Genomic DNA, 23,829 nt, shown 5'->3' with positions numbered 1-23,829 from the left:
CATGGTGGCAGGTGCATGTAATCCCAGCTACTTGGAGGCTGAGGCAGGAGAATCACTTGAACCCAGTAGGTGGAGGTTGCAGTGAGCCGAGTCACGCCATTGCACTCCAGTCTGGGCAACAGTGCGAGACTCTCAAAAAAAAAAAAAAAAAAAGATACCCATTTAACTAATTGTATATAAGGTTAATTTAAAAAATCATTTGACTTATTGATAGAATTTAAAGTGATGTGCACAGTAGTGTTTAGGGCTAGGAAACATTCTTTCGTTCACTTAATAGACCATTCACAATCTGTGTAATGTATGAAGAGGAAATGGGTAGGAAAAAAGGAAGATAATTAGGAATGTAGGTAGGCTGGATAGAACTGTAATAAAAGAATAGATAGAATATAAGAATATAAGCTAGATAGAGCTGGAATGAGGTGAGGGGTTGTAAAAATGTTTAAGGGCAATAAAAAGGGCTAGTTTCCGCCAAATTCAAAGCGACATCAGTAAGGAAGAAAGAAGCCTTTTGATTAGGGAGATAAATAATGAGAAATGCCCAACTTCTGTTTTATGTGTAGGAGAATGGTTTTCATACTGGAAGGGAGACGGTTAAGAAAAAGCTGTTTAAAGATGAAGTTTTATTCCTTGGTATGTTACATGATAAAGAGCATCTACTTTCATTAAAGAAATTTAGAGCTCCAATTCCAGTAAAATACTTAGAACCATGAAGTGTCAGTCTGAGTTTATTGATGTCAGTGGCTGCTTTTGGTTGTAGAGCTGTTTACAATGTTTGCTTTTCTAAAATATTGAGTAATTAAAATCATCAATGTAAAAACTTGTCTTCAAGTTCAACTTATATATTTTCTTATTCCATTAACTAGCACATTAACTATAAACGAAGAATACTTTTTCTGAGTGAGGGAGGACTTTGATTAATAGCCTAGTAATTATAATTGAACAGATTAAGTTTCCCTTAAAATATCCTTGGGTAAAATGGCATCTATACTTGTTTTCTTTTCCTGGAATACTCTTCTCAAATATTTTCATGGCCTGTTCCCTTCCTTCTTTGATTCAAATGTTACCTCAGCTAGAAAGGTTTTCCCTGAGGGAGTTTTTAAGGGACATCATTTACATAGACTTCAATGTGAATGGTGCTCATTGGTGTGAACTTCATTATACTACCTAAAATAGTATCTTCTTCCTTCACTTTCCCTGGTTTTTCTTAATAGTAATGATCATACCTGATATTTGTTTGTCTCTTCTAAGAATATAAGATCCATGAAGGATGGTATTATGTTTTTTCTGCCGCAGTTATTAGAGCTTGGAATGATGCCTAGTTCATGGTAGATGGTCAGTGAATACTTGCTGAATGAATGAATTTATTTGTTTATTGTTTTTTTTTGAGACTGATTTCAACACATGAATGGGGACACACACACGTTAAGTCCATATAAGTATTTATATTGTTATTATTTTTTGAGGTGGAGTCTGGCTCTGTGTCGCCCAGGCTGGAGTGCAGTGGCACGATCTTGGCTCACTGCAACCTCTGCCTCCTGGGTTTAAGCGATCTTCCCACCTCAGCTTCCCAAGTAGCTGGGATTACAAGCATGCACTGCCACACCTGGCTAATTTTTATATTATTAGTAGAGGCAGAGTTTCACCATGTTGGTAAACAGGCTAGTCTTAAACTCCTGACCTCAAGTGATCTGTCCGCCTTGGCCTCCCAAAGTGCTGGGATTACAGGCATGAGCCAACATGCCAGAATGCATGAATTTATACAGTAAAGTGTTGGAACAAGGTTGTGAGCCCTAGGAACATTGTAGTGTGAATGTTAGCTGTTACCAGTACTACTGCTGCTTAAGTACATTCCCTGTATTTATACATTTGATATACTGTTTTATTTTTAAGCACTATTCCTTGTGGAGTAAATTTCAACAAGTAGGATTTTCCCAAATACTTTATTTGTTTTTGAGATGGAGTCTTACTGTGTCTCCCAGGCTGGAGTGTAGTGGTACAATCTCGGCTTACTGCAACCTCTGCCTCCTGGGTTCAAGTGATTCTCCTGCCTCAGCTTCTCGAGTAGCTGAGATTATAGGCATGAGCCACCACACCCAGCTGATTTTTGTATCTTGGTAGAGACTGGGTTTTGCCATGTTGGCCAGGCTGGTCTCGAACTCTGACGTTAGGTGATCTGCCCGCCTCGGCCTCCCAAAGTGCTGGGATTACAGGTATGAGCCACCACACCCGGCTTCCCAAATACTTTAAAACTTTAAAATTTTATATTTTCTCTAGCTTTATTGAGTTATAATTGGTAAATATTAAAATTTTAAATTTAATAAATGAGACTTACAGTGAATCACAGATTTTCTTAAACATTCCAATATTCTTATTAACCATGCTAAATATTCTTACACTTTTAAACTTAAAATCATAAGTGTGAAGTCCGTTTCTATTTTAAATTTAGAAACTATCATCATCTATAATGTTAAAATTGTCTTCAACATTATAAGAACTTAAAAAATATTTAGGGTAGTTTTAAACCACACAGTATTAGTATCATGAGTTTGATATACTTAATTTCAATATTCTAATTAACCATGGAGGTTGGGCAGTCACTTACGTACGGGAATAGTTTTGCTGTCTTAAGCAAGTTGAGATTCCTGTGACATACTTTATGTCCACAGTTCTGTTACCATCTCTTGACAGGCTGTTTATCAGCCTGACATTGGCCTTGGAATCTGCCTTTGTCTAGGTGGTTTTTCTTATGTCACAGATGGACATAATGAACCGTTAGTAAAAATTGTCGGTATGGTAACAGTGGAACTCTAAGTTGATGTTGGTTTCTTCTGAATTGAAGTTTAAGACATTTTGTAATTTTTTTGCAATTGCTTTTTAACTCTATTGCCAGATCAAGTTTTGTAAACCTCACCCAGATTACTTCACCACTTGATTGGATTCCAGGAATCCATTTTCTGTCTGGCTGATGGCACAGGTTTTAGATCATTTTAAAGACATTAAGGAGCTAAGAGGTATTGATAACTTTTGTTAATATGTTGTTACACAAAGTATGCCAGAAGACTAGGAACAGCATAAAGTCTTATTTTTAAAAAGGAAAGCAGTAGTTTTGGAGATTGTTTTCCTAGGTATGCCTTGGAAAAGAGGCAGAGAAATACAGGCTTAGCTTATCAGCATTAAGAACATTTCATTAATAGTGTAAAATAAACTTTCTTAAATACTGTTAGCAGGAATTAATGTCAGACTTTGAGAGAAGTATCTAAAAAGCTACTTTTTGTCCATTTTAATATTTTCATTAATGTTTTGAATACATGTACAGTTGTGCTTATAAAATGTCAGAACAATTTAGCTGGCAAGGATAACTAAAACAACTTGTAAGTTCTGTCTGAAACTATGGGCAGAAACCTATGGTGTGAGCTGCTTAAAAGTGTGGAATTAAAAAAATATGGAATTCAGATAGAAAAAGTTATATGACTAAAATTTTGTTCAGTTAATCAATGTTAAGGCATTGTATGTACTAAGAGAATAAAAAATGTATTGCTTTATTCGTTCAAGGAGCCTATAATTGAATAGGGAATATAGATATATCAAACTATACATTGTGATTTTATGATAGAATTATTAAGCATTATGGGAGCAAAGGAGAGAGCAGTTAATTCTGATGGATCATTGAATTAGCCTTTGAGGAATAAGAGTTTTCTAGGAATTGAAGAGGAGAGAAAGTCATCTCCTTTCTTTCCCTCCCAATTCTTCATTAAGGTACTGAAAAATCGGATTCAGGTCAGTGTTTATGAAGACAGATGTATTTGTGGGCAAATAAAGAGTAGATTAGAATGAGAGATTAATTAGGCTACTACAGTTGTTTAAATAGAATGATGATGGCCTGAGCTGGAGCAATAACAATAAAGCAGAAAGAGTAGATAGTTTTTTTGTTTTTTTTTTTGAGACATTTTGGAGATAGAATAAATAGGGTTTATTGATTGTATATTATTAGGAGTTTGAGTTTATATGGTCTCAGACATCCAACTGGTGAGTTGCTTAAAAAAGAAAAAAAAAAAAGAACTACCAGGCTTCATTAATAGGATTTTGTCCATAATAAGGGATATAATATTTATTCCATGTTGGTTAGGACACATTTACAATGTTGGCCTTATTTCTGAAAGCTACACTTTAAGAAAAGTAAATGAAAAGATAGATATGTCAGGAGGATAACCCATGAAAATCTTTGAAGGAATTAAGAGTGCTTTCTGTGGAGAAGGAAGACTTTATAGGAATGAGTGAAGGAGGGAAGGGGACAGTTGTTTTCAGGTAATGCAGGGCTGTAATGAGTTGTTCCACAGAGCAGAATTAGATCTGGAATATCACCAGACTTTTTTTCCTGAGAACTAGGGTATTCTCTTAACTGCAGTTACAATGATCAAAATTAGGAATTTAACATTAATATGTTATCTAATTTACAGTCCACAATCAAATTTTGTCAATTATCTTAATAATTACTTTCAGAGCTTTTTAAAATCAAAGATCATACATTGCATTTTATGTCTCTCCAGTCTCCTTTAATCTGGAACAGTTAGTCAAATTGTTTTTTTAATTAAATTTTTTTTTTTTTTTTGAGACTGGGTCTCACTGTGTTACCCAGCCTGGAGTGCAGTGGTGTGATCATGGTTCACTGCAGCTTCCACCTCCCAGACCCAGGCAATCTTTTCACATCAGCCTCCCTAATAGCTGGGACCACAGGTGCGTGCTACCATGCCTGGCTAATGTTATGTTTTTTTGTAGAGACAGAGCGTCACTGTATTATCCAGGCTGGTCTCCAACTCCTGAGATCAAGGGATCCTCCTGCCTTGGCCTCCCGAAGTGTTAAGATTATAGGTGTGAGCCACAGCACCTGGCCTCACATTTCTTTATGTATTTATATTTTGAGACAGGGTCTCACTTTGTCACCCAGGCTGGAGTACTACATGAATTTGGCTCACTGTAGCTTTGACCTCCCAGACTCAAGTGATCCTCCTGCTTTAGCCTCCCAAGTAGCTGGGATTATAGGCCTGAGCCACCATGTCCGTCCTAGCCTCAAATTTCTTGACATTTTTTAAGAGATTAGGCAAGGTATTTAGTGTCCCTCAGTTTGAATTTCCAGTGTTTTCTTGTGGTTAGATTCAGGGTGAGTACACTGATACTTTAAATTCCAGCCACTGAAGTGTATGTTCACATTTCCTACCCTTCCGTATTTGTGATATCTTAAGTTTTTTTGCTTCATGTTTAAAAATACCTTGTTGGGTAGGGCACATCGGTTTATACCTGTAATCCCAGCACTTTGGGAGGCCAAGGGAGGAGGATGCCTTGAGCCCAGGAGTTTGAGACCAGTCTGGGCAACATAGCGAGACCTTGTCTCTCCAAAAAAAAAAAAAAAAAAGAAAAAGCCAGGCCGGGCGCAGTGGCTCATGCCTGTAATCCCAGCACTTTGAGAGGCTGAGGCGGGTAAATCATGAGGTCAGAAGTTTGAGACCAGCTTAGCCAATATGGTAAAACCCCATCTCTACTAACAATACAAAAATTAACCGGGCCTGTAGTCCAAGGTACTTGGGAGGCTGAGGCAGAAGAATTGCTTGAACCTGGGAGGCAGATGTTGCAGTGAGCCTGGATCGTGCCACTGTACCAGCCTGGGCGACAGAGTGAGACTCTGTCTCAAAAAAAAAAAAAAAAACAAAAAACCAGGCTTGATGGCTTGTGCCTGTAGTCCTAGCTACTCAGATTTAGGTGGGAGAATTGCTTGAGCCCAAGAGTTCAAGGTTGCAGTGAGCTGTGATCGTGTTACTGCACTCTAGCCTGGGCAACAGAGCAAGACCTAGTCTAGAAAGCAAAAAATATTCCTTGTTAGCAATTTGAAACTATAATGAAGAAATGAAAAGGGGGTGTCTTGTGATTTAAGAGACTCCTCTAATTTGGAAAAAGAAAGCAATTTTGAGTGCCCACTTTATGCCAGACGTTCCATAATCTGATATGGAATGATAATTATTCAAGATTGATGTGCCTTTTTCTTTCATGGAAGAGAAAAGTAGTTAATCTCTCCTCAGAGAGGTTGTAATTTGTTACCAGGTATCTAACTGCAATGCCCTTAATCATTCCTCTGTGACAGGGCAGCTAAGTGTCAGAAAAGCCACTAGGGTATGTCTTCTAGGCTAAATAACTTCTGAGAGCCCTTTTAGTCATTGCATTGGAAATTTACTTGGTTTTTCTGTACCATTGTTTTCTTTTTGTTTTGGATGGAGTTTTGCTCTTGTTGCCTGGGCTGGAGTGTAATGGCGTGATCTTGGCTCACTGTAGCCTCCGGCTCTTGAGCTAAAGTGATTCTCCTGCCTCAGCCTCCCAAGTAGCGGGGATTACAGGTACCCGCCACTCCACCTAGCTAAGTTTTGTATTTTTAATAGAGATGGGGTTTCACCATGTTGGCCAGGCAGGTTTCACCATGTTGGCCAGGATGATCTTGAGCTCCTGACCTCAGGTGATTCGCCCACCTTGGTCTCCCAAAGTGCTGGGATTATAGGAGTGAGCTACCACACCCGGCTCAACTGGTTTTTTAAATTTAAAAATTGATTAAGTATTTTTAAAAAATTCAATGAGATAATCAAATTAGTTAAACTAAATTAGACATTTTTCTTTCATTAGTAATACTAAAACACTTAAAGCTACATTGAGTGATAGCAAATTAGTAAAGCCTATTATAAGTCTTCTATGTAAAGTATGCTTCAGAAGTATATTTTAATGAACTTTCTTGCATAGTCATTTAAAAATGCATTTAGAATTTTTAACAAGTGAAGCTTTATCTTAAAAGCCACCTGACAGTGTCCTTCAAGGATGGAAACATTTATGTTCTATGACCCAATAAGTGTTTTAAGGTAATAATCAAATGCAGACACAGAGTGTGCAAGAATGTTAATCACAGCATTTTTAATAATAAATCGTAAAATATCAGAAGCAATGTCCTAACAGAATGGAAATGGTTAAATTAGAAACTATTTATACGGTTTTATATGGCCATTAACAATTTTAGGCTGGGCGGTATGGCTCACACCTGTAATCCCAACATTTTGGGAGGCCAAGACAGGAGGATCGCTTGAGCCCAGGAGTTGGAGATCAGCCTGGGGTTACCCAGGGAGACCTTGTCTCTACTAAAAAGAAGAAGAAGAAAAAAATTAGCCAGGACATGGTGGTGCGCACACCTGTAGTCCCAGCTACTTGGGAGGCTAAGCTGGGAGGTTCGTTTGAGCCTGGGAGATCAAGGCTCCAGTGAACAGTAATCTCGCCACTGCATTCCAGCCTGGGTGACAGAGTGAGACCCTGTCTCTAAAAAATAAAAAAAATCCCAAACAATTTAGCCCTTAATTATGTGGCTTAAGTGGGGAATAAATGCAGGATGCCGAAAGTGTGTGTTGTGTAAATTCTGATTTTAAAAATGCTCGTTGAAATAAGAATGGAAGAGAATACACTAGTATTTGTTTTTGTTTTTGTTTTTTATTTTTTTCATTTATTTTTTTGAGACGAAGTCTTGCTCTGTTGCCCAGGCTGGAGTGCAGTGGCGCAATCTCAGCTCACCGCAACCTCCACCTCCCAGGTTCAGGAGATTCTCCTGCCTCAGCCTCCCGAGTAGCTGGGATTACAGGTGTGCACCACTGAGTCCAGCTAATTTTTGTGTTTTTAGTAGAGACAGGGTTTTGCCATGTTGGCCAGGCTAGTCTCGAACTCCTGATCTCAGGTGATCCACCCACCTTGGCCTCCTAAAGTGCTGGGATTACAGGAGTGAGCCACCGCACCTGGCCCTACACTAGTATGTTAAGTGGTTGTTGAAATGGGGTAAGCTATATTTGTACTTTTTATTATTGATGTGTCTAAATTATTGTATTTTGTATAATTATCCATTCATTTGAGTTGTTTGATGTATGCATTTCCAAATGAGGTTAAACAAAATGACACTCTGCCTTCTTGTTCTAGCTGTCTTGTCTATTTACTTAGTGTTACATCTTTCCCACTTTTTTTTAAAGAGGTGGTTTCACTGTTTAAAATTGCCCCTAAGTGTAGTGCTAAAGTGCTGTCTATAGTGTTCCTAAGTGCAAGAAAGCTGTGATGAAAAGTTACAGTGCTGTTGACTGTGAGTTCAGTGTTTATGAATCAGCAATATAAAAGTGTTTTTAGGCTGGGCGTGGTGCCTCACACCTGTAATCCTAGCACTTTGGGAGGCCGAGGTGGGCCGATCACTTGAGGCCAGGAGTTAGAGACCAGTCTGGCCAACATAGTGAAACCCCATCTCTACTAAAAATAGAAAAAATTTAGCTGGACTTGGTGGCACACACCAGTAATCCCAGCTACTCAGGAGGCTGAGGCATGAGAATCGCTTGAAACCCGGGAGGCGGAGGTTTCAGTGAGCCAAGATCACGCCGCTGCTGCACTCCAGCCGGGGCAGCAAAGTGAGACTCTGTCTCGAAAAGTAGTAAATAAGTAAGTAAGTAAATAAATAAAAGTGGTTTTTAAATAAAAGCACAGATAAAACAAGGATATGTGTCATTAGGCTGTTGAAAATGTTTTAATCAGAGGCTAGCAGGAACTTCACTCTGAATTTCTCTTAGTATTGAGTATTTGATAATTCAGTGTTCATGGCAACTTTATGAGAATCAACTATATATGATCTGTTATGGCACTTAGGGTTTTTGAAATATTGAAACTAGCTTGGGAACTCCTTTACCTGGTGTCCTATAGATTTTTAGAGGTGGCAGAGAATCAAGCTTAGAGGTTGGTTAATATGCTGGGAAAAGTTTTTGTGCCCTCTGAAGACAGTATAAATGCAAGAATTTAGAGCAGTGGTGCATATCTGATAAGATTCAAGGTCTCAGTATTTTGATATTCAGACCTTGACATTGATATCAAAAGATATTTCAGGGAGGACTCTGTCCCATGAGAAATGGTAACATATCCTAACTCATTATGAATCTTTACCTTCATTTGTCTCATTTAGATTATTTTATTTGCTTTTAAGACTTTTCCTAGTCTTACTTGTTCTTGATTGTTGTGTTGACAGAAACTATTGAAAATTTTTAAGACAGATGGAGCATGGCTTTTAGAGAGGATTAAGTAGTCATTTATTAATACCTGTGACTGGCTTGAAAAAAAAACTGACATTAAATAACATCCTTAAGGATAAATATTACTAAATTAATGGAAATTTTGACTTTTTTCGTAAATTTAACTAATTGACAAATTTAAAAAATATTTAAAGCAAGCAAAGAAGTAAAATTTTTTTGTAAGCATTTTCAAAATGCAGTATACAGTTTAGACAGCTATAAGATATAGCTCTGTGAGGAAAACTGTAAGTTGATGAAAGGGAAACATTTGTAAAAATTAAATATATAGATGGATTTTTACATCAGGCATTTCACCTAGGCCTTGCTGAATTATTTATGCTTCATTTATGAATGTCCATTGAAGATGAATGGCTGTCCAGAGCTGCGATTATGTCTTAATGATAAGTACATAGTACACAGTATGTGCTAAACTAATGTATCTTGAAATGAATCAGTCTTGCTAGTCCAATAATCATTTTCAAGTTAGTCTGTTCCAGGATTTAACAACCTGGTTTGGACCTAAGAATGATACATGGTGCCTTCTTATCTCATTTCGACCTAAGAATGATATATGGTGCCTTCTCATCTCATTTCTTCTTCTAAGTCATAGATCAACAAAGGGATTTTATGGAACTGAAAAGTCCAGGGTATTTATCTGGGTTCAGGCTGAGTTAAGTCAGAATGTTTAAACAATGTCATACTAGTGCTCTGCTTCTGTTGCGTGACGGCTGACAAATTCAGCTTTATTTTTTGCTACCTGCAAGAAGAGTTTTATCTATCTGCCTTCTCTGTCTGTCTCATTAGCTATTGTCTTAGTCTGTTTGGGCAGCTGTAACAGAAAACCATAGACTGGGTACAAATAAACAACCGTCATTTACTTCTCATGGTTCTGGAGGCTAAGAAGTCCAAGGGCAGACTAAGTGTTGGCAAGGGCCCAGTTCCTGGTTTATAAGTGGCCATCTTCTCACTGTGTCCTCACATGGCTGAGGGGGCTTAAACTTGACTAAACCCAATCAAAGTAAAGGTAATGCTAGAAGAAAATTAATTTTGATCTTAAAAACCCTTTACTTGATCACATTATATAAATATTAACTCTCTTATTGGCTTATGATATGCTATGGTTTGAATGTCCCATCCAAAACTCATGTTGAAACTTAATCCCCAATATGGCACTATTGAGAGATAGGGCCTTTAAGAGGTGATTGGATCATGAAGTCTCTGTCCTCATGAATGGATTAATGGATTAATTGGTTAATGGATTAATGGGTTATCATGGGAGGGGAACTGGTGGCTTTATAAGAAGAGGAAGAGAGACCTAAGCTAGCACATTAGCACGCTCAGCCTTCTCACCTTGTGATACTCTGTGCTACCTCAGATCTCTTCAGAGAATCCTCCTGAGCAAGAAGGCTCTCACCAGAGGCAACTCCTTGACCTTGGACTTCAGCTTCCGTAACTGTAAGAAATAAATTTCTTGGCTGAGTGTGGTGGCTCATACCTGTAATCCCAGCACTTTGGGGGGCAGAGGTGGGAGGATTGCTCGAGTCCAGGAGTTCAAGACCAGCTTGGGCAACATAGAACTTGTCTCTATTTAAAAAGAAAGAAAGGAAGGAATTTATTTTCCATAAATTACCTAATTTGTGGTATTCTGTTACAAACATAGAAAAGGGACTAAGCTTGCTTCTTTTAAGTTTTCTAGTGTTGGAGATAAATAGGAAATAAACATAACTGTCCCTTTTGGCATCAGGCCTTATATAGTGCCTTTTGTTTGGTACCCATGCCTCTCCGTAGATAGATGGATATCTTTTCCATCTCTACGAACAAAGAGAATGATTTTATAGGAGAGACTGAATGACTTACAAAGAAGTATTAAATTCTCACCTCTAATTCTCTGTTAAGTGATATCATTTATTAAACAAGAAACATACCACAGGAAATAGTAATAGACCTGTCAAAATCTCTTCTTCTGATTAGCACTGGGTTTCTCACAAATTTCATACAATGAGGGTACAGTTGTCATTGGTATTTTCAAATTAATCTCTATTTTAGCTTCTTTAAAACTTGAATGTTGACGGCCATTGGGAAGAATTGTCTTATCATAGATCATGTATCTATTTTTCAGACATACCCCCTTTTGGAACAAGAGCCTCATTCTTTTTTTTTTTTTTTTTTTTCTATTATTATACTTTAAGTTCTAGGGTACATGTGCACAACGTGCAGGTTTGTTACATATGTATACATGTGCCATGTTGGTGTGCTGCACCCATTAACTCGTCATTTACATTAGGTATATCTCCTAATGCTATCCCTCCCCACTGCTCCCCACAACAGGACCCGGTGTGTGATGATCCCCTTCCTGTGTCCAAGTGATCTCATTGTTCAATTCCCACCTATGAGTGAGAACATGCAGTATTTGGTTTTCTGTTGTTGCCATAGGTTGCTGAGAATGATGGTTTCCAGCTGCATCCATGTCCCTACAAAGGACACGAAAACATCCATTTTTATGGCTGCATAGTATTCTATGGTGTATATGTGCCACATTTTCTTAATCCAGTCTGTTACTGATGGACATTTGGGTTGATTCCAAGTCTTTGCTATTGTGAATAGTGCTGCAATAAACATACGTGTGCATTTGTCTTTATAGCAGCATGACTTATAATCCTTTGAGTATATCCCTAGTAATGGGATGGCTGGGTCAAATGGTATTTCTAGTTCTAGATCCTTGAGGAATTGCCACACTGTTTTCCACAATGGTTGAACTAGTTTACAGTCCCACCAATAGTGTAAAAGTGTTCCTATTTCTCCACACCTCTCCAGCACCTGTTGTTTCCTGATTTTTTAATGATTGCCATTTTAACTGGTATGAGATGGTTAGAAGATCCTCATTCTAAGCGTTTATAGAATTATTACAATGCAGAGAGCCATAGAGTCTTACAGATTGAACTCAATTTAGGCATCGCCTATAATCCCAGCACTTTGGGTGGCCGAGGTAGGTGGATCATGAGGTCAGGAGTTCAAGACCAGCCTGGCCAACGTGGTGAAACCCTGTCTCTACTAAAAATACAAAAAATTAACTGAGTGTGGTGGTGCATGTCTGTAATCCCAATTTTTTTTTTTTTTTTTTTTGAGACGGAGTCTCGCTCTGCCGCCCAGACTGGAGTGCAGTGGCCGGATCTCAGCTCACTGCAAGCTCCGCCTCCCGGGTTCACGCCATTCTCCTGCCTCAGCCTCCCGAGTAGCTGGGACTACAGGCGCCCGCCACCTCGCCCGGCTAGTTTTCTGTATTTTTTAGTAGAGACGGGGTTTCACCGTGTCGGCCAGGATGGTCTCGATCTCCTGACCTCGTGATCCGCCCGTCTCGGCCTCCCAAAGTGCTGGGATTACAGGCTTGAGCCACCGCGCCCGGCCTGTAATCCCAATTACTTGGGAGGCTGAGACAGGAGAATTGCTTGAAACCAGAAGGCGGAGGTTGCAGTGAGCCAAGATTGTGCCACTGCACTCCAGCCTGGACAACAAGAATGAAATTCCATCTCAAAAATAATAAAAAAAAAGACTTAGCTTCATATTCTGGCTTTATTAGTTGTGTGATCATAGGCATTTCTTGAGTCTGTTGCCATATACTGTTTAGGAAATGAATATGATGTCTCACCTGTCTACTTTTGAGATTGTGGAAATATAATGAGCAAGTTCTTTGTTATTGTAAAGCACAGTGTCAGTAGAGTGGATAAGACTTTGTATTCCGCCACTTAACTAGCTTTGCAATACTGGAAATTTTTTTTTGAGATAGGGTCTCAGTCTGTCACCCGTCCTGGAGTGCAGTGCTATGATCTCAGTTCACTGCAGCCTCAACCTGCTGGGCTCAAGACGAATCCTCGCACCTCGCCCCCTGAGTGGCTGGGCCCACAGGCAGCTGTCATCACATCACACCTGGCTAATTTTTGAAATTTTTTGTGGAGATGGGATTTCGCCATGTTGCCTAGGTGGTCTCGAACTTCTGGGCCGAAGTGATCTGCCCGGCTTGGCCTCCTGTATTTAGTATTCTTAAGCCTCTGTTTTGTCATCTGTTAAATAGGGATAATATTAGTACCTGCTTCCATAGGTTTTTGAGAGTTTTAAATAAGATTATATATATATATATATATATAGTATGTGGTATATTGCACATAATAAATGCTGGCAATCATTATTTCATTTGTTGATTTTTGTACTATGTGCCGGGGCTACTCTACATGATTTATTTCAGTTAATTCTTAGGACAATTCTGTTTGGTAGGAATGCTTCCCCGCCCCCCGCCAATTTAACAACTAAGAAATGGTTGTTAGGTCACAGCAAGTAAGTGGTTAGTTGGGAGTGGAACAGACAAATACTACATAATTAGGTTTTGGTCAATGACAGATCGCATATACCATGGTGGGGCCCATGAGATTATAACAAAGCTGAAAAATTCCCATTGCCTAGTGATGTGGTAGCTGTTATAAAGTTGTACTGTAATGTTGTACTCATGTGTTTGTGGTGTTGCTGGTGCAAAGTAAACTGCACTACAGTATGGCACATACAGTTATGTATAGTATACAATTATGTATAGTACATTGCAACCTTGACCTCCTGGCCTCAAGTGATCCTCCCACTTCAGCCTGCCCAGTAGCTGGGACTATAGGTGTGCACCACCACACCCAGCTAATTTTTGCATCTTTTGTAGAGGTGGGGTTTTGCCATGTTGCCTAGGCTGTTCTCAAACTCCTGGGCTCAAGTGATCCACCTGCCTCTGCCTCCTGAAATGTTGGGATTAAGGCATGAGCCTTTGTACCCGGCTTTGATCACATTTATTATTGTACTCTTGTTCCTCTCCCATTATACACTGAGTTCACATTCACACAGCAGCCAGAATAATCTTTTAAAAATGTATGTTAGATTATGTGTCATTTTCTTCATTTACTTCAATAGAATAAATAATCCAAATAAAACTTAAAAAGAAACATGAAACAAATACTGATCAAGGCCGAGCTCAGTGGCTCACGCCTGTAATCCCAACACTTTGGGGAGCCGAGGCAGGCAGATCGTCCTCTGAGGTCAGAAGTTTGAGACCAGCCTGGCCAGCATGGTGAAACCCCATCTCTACTAAAAATACAAAATTATCCAGGCATGGTGGCGCATGCCTGTAATCCCAGCTACTCAGGAGGCTGAGGCAGAAGAATCGCTTGAACCTGGGAGGCGGAGGTTGCAGTGAGCCGAGATCGCGCCATTGCACTCCAGCCTGGGCGACAGAGGGAGACTCCATCTCAAAACAAACAAACCCATCAAATTTCTGCTATAGCTTAGAGAGCCCTTTATGGTCTGGCATCTGTCTACTTGAAAGCTCATTTTATGATACTTTTTCCCTTTGCCTGTTAGGTTTCAGCCTCATTGGCCTTGTTCCAGTTTTGCCCATTTGTATTTCAAGGCCTGTACAGCTACTATTCCCCTTCAGACTTTTTAAAATAACCTTACTGATTTATTCTCCATACTTAGTTTGAATAATATCCAAATAATAATGTTTAATGAATGTTTTCTAGGCACAAAGAAAATGAAAAATAAGATAGGCTTTGCTACAAAACAGTTTTCATGGATGAAACAGACAAGTGAATAGATTAGTGTAGTAAATAGTAATCTTGAAATTCCTAGTGGGGGAATAGTTTGAGGGAGGGTAAGCAAGCTTACTGTCTTATAGTCACTTTAGCCTTGCTTTTAACTAGAGTAGCTTTACTTTCTCTTTTTCCAGGACATAATTTATTTAAGGATTCTTACCTTTAAAAAGTTTAAAAAACACTTTTTAAAGGCAAGTGGTATGGTAAGAGCTATGAACAGGGTTCCCTGGGGACACAGGTTCTTGGAGTAGGTGGGTGCATCTGATTTGTGACTTAAAGAACAAGGTGAATGGTAGGTGAGCAAGGAAGGGCAAGATGTTTGGGGCAGAGGTAATCGTTTTTGGCTGTTCATCATATCTTTGGAACTTTTAAATAATACATACCTCTACATTTTGTGATAGTTCATCAAGCTATAGGTTTATTATTTTGCACTTCTCTTTATGTATAATGTCTTTCAGCAGAAAAGTTAAAAGTAATAAAAAATTTTAAAAAGACAAAAAATGGCCAGGCACAATGGCTCATGCCTGTAATCCCAGCCGTTGGGGAGGCCAAGGCAGATAGATCACCTGAGGTCAGGAGTTTGAGACCAGCCTGGTCAACATGGTAAAACCCCATCTCTACTAAAAATACAAAACTCAGCTGGGTGTGGTGGTGGGCACCTGTAGTCCCAGCTACTTGGGAGGCTGAGGCAGGAGAATTGCTTGAAGCCAGGAGGTGGAGGTTGCAGTCAGCCGAGATTGTGCAACTGCACTCCAGCCTGGGTGACAGAGCGAGACTTCGTTTCAATTCAAAAAAAGACAAAAAATAAAATAAATCACAGCTGGACTGAATTCCAGACCTGTGGAACGAGAAACTCCTATTTTCTTTTTCCTTAAATGTCATGGGTGATTCTGATACTTTGCTGTGATTGAAAACCTCTGTGATATGAGATTGAAATTTAGATCTGGTTAGCTGCTGGGGAAGATTTAGAGTAGAATAGAGATGGAAAGGCCAGGTACAATTTGTATCTCCATTAAGATGCTTAGATTTTAACTTTTATCTTTGAAAGTGTTTTGTTTCTTGGATTTATTTTGAAATAACTTTATTGAGGAATACCTGGCTGTAAATGTTTAAAGTATATAATTTGTTATAAGTTTTGATAAATGTATATACTGTGCAACCATCACTGCAATCAAGATTATTACCAAATTCGTGTCCCCAAAGTTTTCTCATACTATTTTCTAATTTCTCCCTACTGTTGCTCTCACCTCTCCCACATCCCCTGGTAATTACTGATCTGCATTCTGTCACCGTAGAGGGATGCTAGATTGGTGTCAAAACTTTTCTATATTTGTATAGATGATCTTATGTTTTTTTTTTTTTTCTTTTCGGTTTTGTTTTTTTAGTCTGTTAATGTAGAGTGAATTGCATTGAACCATCCTTATGTACATGTAAGCCAGTCTTAACATTTTGGGGATAAACACCATTTGGTCATGGTGTATTATTTTAAAAATATTATTAGATTTGGTTTGTTAAAAAGTTATTTGGAGTTTTGCATCTGTGTTTATGAGGAATATAGGTTTGTAGTTCAATTTTCGTGTAATGTTTTTGTCTGATTTTGAAATTAGACTAATGCTGGCCTCATGGAATGAGTTGGGAAATCTTCCTCTTCAGTTTTCTAGAAGAGTTTGGGTAGAATTAGGATTATTTTTTCCTTAAATGTATATCAAGTGGCATAGTCAGAATTTACTAGTGAACTCATCTTGGCTTGGAATTTATTTGTTGCTAAGTTTTTACCTGTAACTTCACTTTCTTTTAGGATATTTAAGAAATAATTTCTTGAGTGAGTTTTGGGGAGTTTGTGGTTTTTCATGGAATTTGTCCATTTCATCTAAATAGTTGGGTTTATTGACATGAAGTTATTTGTAATGTCCTCCCCTCCTTTTTTTCTTCTTTCAGAGTCTTGCCCTTTTGCCCAGGCTGGAATGCAGTGGCACGATCATGGCTCACTGCAGCCTCAAACTCTCAGGTTCAAGCAGTCCTCTTGCCTCATCCTTCTGAGTAGCTGGGGCATGTGCAACTATGCCTGGCTAATTTTTTAATTTTTTTGTAGAAACGAGGTCTTACCACGTTGCCCAGACTGGTCTTGAACTCCTGCAGTTCAAGTGATCCTCCTGTCTAGGCCCCTCAGTGTGCTGGGATTACAGGTGTGAACCACTGCACCTGGCCTGTTCAGGATATTTTATATAAATGGGAGTCATACAATATGTAACATTTGTGAGTGACCTCCTCCAGTTAGCATGATGTTTTTAAGGTTCATCCATGTTCTAGTGTTTATCAATACCTCACTCCTTTATATGACTTAACAGTCATTCTCATTAGTATTGATATGACCTATAGCACTTGCTTTCTGCCATTTATTACCTCCCAGCAGTCTGATGGACATTTAAGTTGTTTCCACTTTATAACTATTATGAATAATGCTGCTATGAACAATTTTGAGCAAGTTTTTGTGTGGACATATGTTTTCCTTTATTTTTGGGTGTATACCTAAGAATGGAATTCCAGGGTCATATGGTAATTCTATGTTTAACTTGTTGAGGAACTGCCAAACAATTTTCCAAAGCAGCTGCACCATTTTGCATTCCTACCAGCAATGTATAAGGGTGCACATAACTCTACATCTTTGCCAACATATATTTTTGTTGTCTTTTTTATTATATCCATACTAGTGGGTGTGAAGTATCTCACTGTGGTTTTGATTTGCATATCCCTGAGGGCTAATGATATTGAGCATTTTTTCATGTGCTTATTGGCTATTTGTGTATCTTATTTGCAGAAATATCTGTTTAAGTCTTTTGCCCATTTTTAGATTAGGTTTATCTTTTTATTAAGTTGTAAGGGTTTTTATAGATAGAGAGATGATCACAAATATTTTCTCCCATTCTGTGGGTTATCTTTTTATTCTCTTCAGTTCTTTGAAGCACAAAAGTTTTTAATTTAGATGATCCCTATTTATCTGTATTTTTCTTTGGTTGCTTGTGCTTTTTCAATTTTTATTTTTTAATTGTGGCAGAACATATGTAACATAAAAATTACCATTTTAACCTTTTTTTTTTTTTGGAGATGGAGTTTTGCTCTCGTCGCCCAGGCTGGAGTGCAGTGGTGCGATCTGGGCTCACTGCAGTCTCTGCCTGCCAGGTTCAAGCGATTCTCCTGCCTCAGCCTCCATAGTAGCTGGGACTAGAGGTGTGTGCCACCATGCCTGGCTAATTTTTGTATTTTTAGTAGAGACGGGTTTCACCATGTTGGCCAAGATGTTCTTGATCTTCTGACCTTGTGATCTGCCCACCTCGGCCTCCCAAAGTGCTGGGATTATAGGTATGAGCCACTGTGCCTGGCCCCATTTTAACCATTTTTAACGTTTACAGGTTAGTGGCATTAAATATAGTCTCATATAATGTGTAACCATCACCATGGTCCATCTCCAGAATGTTTTTCATTTTGCATAACTGTAACTCTACTCATTAAGCAGTGACTTGACATTTCCCCCTCCCTCAGTCCCTGGCAACCACCATTCTGCTTTTTGTTTTTACTAATTTGACAATTTTAGGTAAACTCATATAGTAAGTGGAATCACACATTTGTCCTTGTTAGTTACGCTTTTAGCATCATATGTAAGAAATTATTGTTTAATCCAAGGTCACAAAGATTTGCACCTATTTGCACAAAGATTTGTCAGCTTTTTTTATTTTTAAAGACACATTCTCTATCTCTGTCACCCAGGCTGGGGTGCGGTGGCATGTTCTTGGTTCAGTGCAACCTCCTGGGCTCAAGTGATCCTCCCACCTCTGCCTCCCAAGTAGCTGGGATCACAGGCACACACCACTTTGCCCAACTAATGTTGTTTATTTTTTGTAGAGATGGGGTCTCTGTGTTGCCCAGGCTGGTTTCGAACTCCTGGGCTCAAGCTATGCTCTTCTCTCAGCCTCCTAAACTGCTGGGTTTACAGGTGTGAGCCACCATGCTTGGCAAGAACATTATCATTTTAGTGCTACATTTAGTGCTAAATGTGGCGCTACATTTAGTTCATCCTGAGTTAATTTTTGTATATGGTGTGAGGTAGGGGTTCAGTGTCATTCTTTTGTAGGTGGATATCCAGTTGTCCTAGCAGCATTTGTTGGAAAGATTAGTACGTCCTCATTGAATTGTTTTGGTACCCTTGTTGGGAAAATACCTATAGAACCATCTTTTAAAACATCTATAGAATCTATAGCAACATCTCTTCTTTCTTTCTTAATATTGATATTGTATTTTGTTCCTGATGAGTCTGTCTAGAGATTTGTCAATTTTATTGATTTTTCTTAAGGAATCAGCTATTGGTTCATTAATTTTTCTCTATTGCTTTTTTGTTTTCTATTTCATTGATTTCTGCTCATTATTATTTTTTCTTCTTTTTCTGTGGATTATAGTATCCTTTGTTTTCTAGTTTCTTAAGGTAGAAGCTGACATCATTTGAGACCTTCCTTTTTTTCTAACATATGTTTACTGCTTTAGATTTCTCTGTAAATGCTGCTTTTGCTGCTTCCCATATATTTTGATATGCTGCATTAATTCCCTTTGATTTCTTCTTTGACTTAATGGGTCATTTAGAAGCATGTTATTTATTTCCAGATATTTGAGGATTTTTGAGATGTATTTTTTTAATCACTGATTTCTGATTTAATTTCATTGTGGTCACAGTTTAAATGACTTGAATCTTTTTATGTTTATTTTTTGATATTCCTTCCAAGTAACTGCTTCCAAATAACTAAACTGCTTGAAACTATTTTTGGACTATTTACAGTTTTAATGGCTGTATGAAAGCGATTTTTGATAAAGTTTAAATCTATCGCCTTGCTATTGGCTTTTTATTTTTTCTTTATGCTCTTTGTTCCATTCTCTTATTCTGCTGTCCTTTGGATTGAGTCTTTAAAACATGTTATTTTGTTTCTTTTGTTAGCTGTTTAACTGTTACTTTTTCTCTGTTCATCTGCTTTTTAGTGGTGATTTAAAAATTTATGGTATACGTCTTAATTTATCATAGCGTACCTTGAAGTGCTGTTATATAACTTTACATGTAGTGTAAGAATCTTACATTGTATGTCCCCTTTCCCACATTTGTGCTATTACATTTACCCCCATTTATGTTATAAACTGTACAGTATATTGGTATCTTTTTATCAGTTATTTATGTTTAAAAGCTAAGGGGAAAAGTTTTTTTTTTTTTTTTTTTTGAGACGGAGTTTTGTTCTTGTTGCCCAGGCTGGAGTGCAATGGTACGATCTTGGCTCACTGCAACCTCTGCCTCCCGGGTTCAAGTGATTCTCCTGCCTCAGCCTCCCGAGTAGCTAGGATTACAGACATATGCCACCATGCCCGGCTAATTTTGTATTTTCAGTAGAGATGCGATTTCTCCATGTTGATCAGGCTGGTCTTGAACTCCTGACCTCAGGTGATCCGTCCACCTTGGCCTCCCAAAGTGTTGGGATTGCAGGCATGAGCCACTGCACTCGGCCAGGAAAAGTTTTTTATAGTTATCTTCATATTTACCATTTCTGGTGCTTTATATTCCTTTGGATACATCTAGACTTCCATCTAGCATCTTTTCCTTCTGCCTAAAGAACTTCTTTTAACATTTCCTACAATGCATGTCTGTCTATGATGGGTTCTTTCACTGTTTTAAGTTTGAAATAATTTTTATGTCGCCTTATTTTTTGAAGCACATTTTTTTGAGAGTAGAATTTTTGGTTGACAATTTTTTTCAGTACCTCAAAGATATACCTTACTGTCTTCTGGCATATATTTCCACCGAGAAGTCTGCTGTCATTCTTACTTTCCTCTCTGTGCCTGTAGTGTGTTGTTTTTCTCTGCCTTTAAGACATTCTTTGTATTACTGACTTTTAAGCAGTTTGGTTATGAGCTGGCTTACTGTAGTTTTATTCATGTTTCTTGTGCTTGGGTTTATTGAGCTTCTTTGTATTTTGTTTTTTTGAGATGGAGTCTCACTCTGTCATCCAGTCTGGAGTGAAGTGGTACAGTCTCACCTTATTACAGCTTCTGCTTCCCATGTTCAAGTGATTCTTGTGCCTCAACCTCCCGAGTAGCTGGGACCACAGGCACACACCATCACTCCCCGCTGATTTTTGTATTTTTAGTAGATATGTGGTTTCACTATGTTGGTCAGGCTGGTCTCAAACTCCTGACCTCAAGTGATCCACCTTCCTTGGCCTCACAAAGTGCTGGGATTACAGCACTGAGCCACCATGCCCAGCTTATTGAGCTTCTTTGATCTGTGAATTCGTCATTTCCATCCTATTTAGAAAGTTTGGGATCATTTCTTCCAATATTTTTTCTGTTTCTCTTTTAGTCTTTTGGGGACTTCAGTTACCCATGTTATAGGCGTTTTGATGATATTCTACATCTCATTCATGGTTTTGTTTCCACTCTTGTTTCTATCTGTTAGATTTCTATTGCTATGACATCAGATTGATTGACCTTTTCTTTCCAGTATCTAATCCCAGCATAATTTTTCATTCCAAACTTTGTATTTTTCTAAGTAGAAGAATCAATTTGCGTTAAAAAGACTCCTGTATCTCTCCTTAGCATGCTTAATATGTTCTACCACTTCGAGCATAAGAACTACAGTTACAACTGATTTAATATTCTTGTCTAGTGACTGTCATGTACAGTTCTTTTTCTGTCAATTGCTTTTTCTGATTTTAAGTGGTATTTTCCTGCTTCTTCATATGATTTTGTTTTTTGAGACAAGATTTCACTGTCACCTAGGCTGGAGTGCAGGGGCATGATCGTGGCTCATTACAGCCTCAGCCTCCTGGGTTCAAGCAAAACTCCCACCTTGGCCTCTCAAGAACCTGGAACTACAGGCATGCACCACCACATCTGGCTAATTTTTGTAGAAATGGGGTCTTGTCATGTTCAGGCTGGTCTCAAACTCCTGGGCTCAAGCAGTCGCCCACTTTAGCCTCCCAAAGTGTTGAAATTACAAGCGTGAACCACCACACTTGGCCTGTTTGGTAATTTCTGATTGGATTCCAGGCATTCTCAATTTTACCTTGGTTGGTGCTGGATGTTTTTTTTTAATTCCCATAAATATTCTTGGGCTCTGTTCTGGGACACAGTGGAGTTCATTGGAAATGGCTTTATCCTTTTGAGGCTTGCTTTTCTCTTTGTTAGGTGAGACCAGAATAGTCTTTAGTTTAGAGCTCAGTTTGCACCACTACTGATGCAGTGTGGTACTGAGCATTGTACTTCATGTCCCACGAATTATGAGGTTTTCTACTGTGGCTAGTAGGCTAACCAGTTATTCCCGACTATGTGAGCCACGTGTGGTGGTATGCTCGAGCTGGCTCATGAGAGCCAATTGTTAAAATATCAGGAAATTTGTGAGCTAGCTTAATTCTTAAGGGAATTAAATTATATAAACTTATAATTAAATAACTTATGAACAAAGATAGTAAATGCTCAAAACTCATTACTTCATGTAACTATATTATTTTATATTGCTATTTTTATGCACTCATGGTAATTTATATCTAGTGGGTCCTGTTTTTTTTTTTTTTTTTTCCGCCTTCCTTAGACAGTCTCACTCTGTTGGCCAGGCTGGAGTTCAGTGGCGCAATCTCAGCTCACTGCAACCTCCCACCTCCCGGGTTTAAGCTAGTCTCATGCCTCAGCCTCCTGAGTAGCTGGCACCACAGGTGTGCACCAACATGCCCTGCTAATTTTTGTATTTTTAGTATAGATGGGTTTTCGCCATGTTGGCTAGGCTGGTCTTGAACTCCTGGCCTCAAGTGATCCACCTGCCTTGGCCTTCCAAAGTGCTGGGATTATAGATGTGAGCTGCTGCAGCCAGCCTTATTATGTTCTTATGGTAGAAACACTATGTAATGTATAATGTGTTGCCATGTATTTTTTTCAGATTCTCATTCACTGATATGTTTGTAGCTTGAAATTGGCTGTGGTGGAAGTTATATACCACAAACATTAGTAACCCTATAAACTAGGAACTACATACCACCTACCCTTCAGTTATTACATGTTTTCTGGCATACTCTTGCCTGTGGATGTCTTTCCCTGTTTTACTGATCAGTACTCAGCTCAAGATTTAAGGAGGTCCCCTGCAGATTATCTGAGATCTTGCCTCTCCTTTCTGCTCTCTCCTCTGTGGCACTATGTTCTGGGAGACTGTAGCTACCTTGGCCTTCCCTAAACTCCTCACTTCATTATCTTAACTCCAGAAAACCACTGAACTTGCTTGGGACACCTGCCTTTCTCTGCAGCTTAGAAGTTTTCCAGTAAGTAAACTGGAGAAATTCTCCAGTAAGTAAATTGTAGGCTTTGCCCCATTTATTTTTTCTCTTTCATTGATCACTGTCCTGTGTTGTCTGGTTTCTTTTGTCAGAAATAATTTTCATACATTTTTTTTGGTCCAGATTTTTAGTTGTTTCAGGTGGGAGCATAAGTTTCATGCCTGTTATTCTATCTTGGCAAGAAACATAAGTCTCTTGAAAGAGTTTTAGATAGGCGAATGACATATCATTCTGTAGATCATGCATTTTTAAAGGATAAGACTTAACAAAAGCAGAGCTGGGCGCGGTAACTCACGTCTGTAATCCCAGCACTTTGAGAGGCTGAGGTGGGAGGATCACTTGAGCCCAGGAGTGCAGGACTAGCCTGGGCAACATGGTGTGAAACCCTGTCTCTACAAAAAATACAAAAATTAGCTGGGTGTAGTAGCATGCACCAGTAGTCTCAGCTACTTAGGAGGCTGAGGCAGGAGGATCATTTGAGCCTGGAATGTTGAAGGCTGCAGTGAACAGTGATTGAGCCACTACATTCCAGCCTGGGCAACAGAGTGTGAGACCCTGTCTCAGAGAGGAAAAAAAAAAAAAAAAGACTTAAAGTAGAGAGACTAATTAGAAGGCATTTGGGTTAGTTCAAATGACAGCCTAAGGTTGGTCATGGATGATGATAGTACAGAGGTAGGAACAATTTGAGAAATATTTAGGAGGAAGAATCTAGGATTTCTAAAAGGGTATATCATAACTCATTTACAT

General features: G+C 38.7%; 1 protein-coding gene across 5 annotated transcripts in view; it reads left to right on the top strand.

Moving 5' to 3' along the window:
- The window catches only part of ZZZ3 (zinc finger ZZ-type containing 3), a 122,629-nt gene that overhangs the window by 15,502 nt on the left and 83,298 nt on the right, over positions 1-23,829 (top strand). Inside the window, exon 1 of one of the 5 annotated variants that reach the window (XM_031653338.1) lies at positions 2,279-3,011. The exons of the other annotated variants lie outside the window; for them this stretch is intronic. The gene's annotated coding sequence lies outside the window, so the exon portion shown is untranslated. Of the gene's footprint in view, positions 1-2,278; positions 3,012-23,829 lie in introns of those variants that run through there. 5 annotated transcript variants of the gene reach the window in all.

Source organism: Papio anubis, chromosome 1, assembly GCF_008728515.1.
Source record: "Papio anubis isolate 15944 chromosome 1, Panubis1.0, whole genome shotgun sequence".
Lineage (NCBI taxonomy): Eukaryota > Metazoa > Chordata > Mammalia > Primates > Cercopithecidae > Papio > Papio anubis.
Note: the sequence above shows the minus strand (reverse complement) of the source record. Positions and strands in the feature narration are given on the sequence as shown.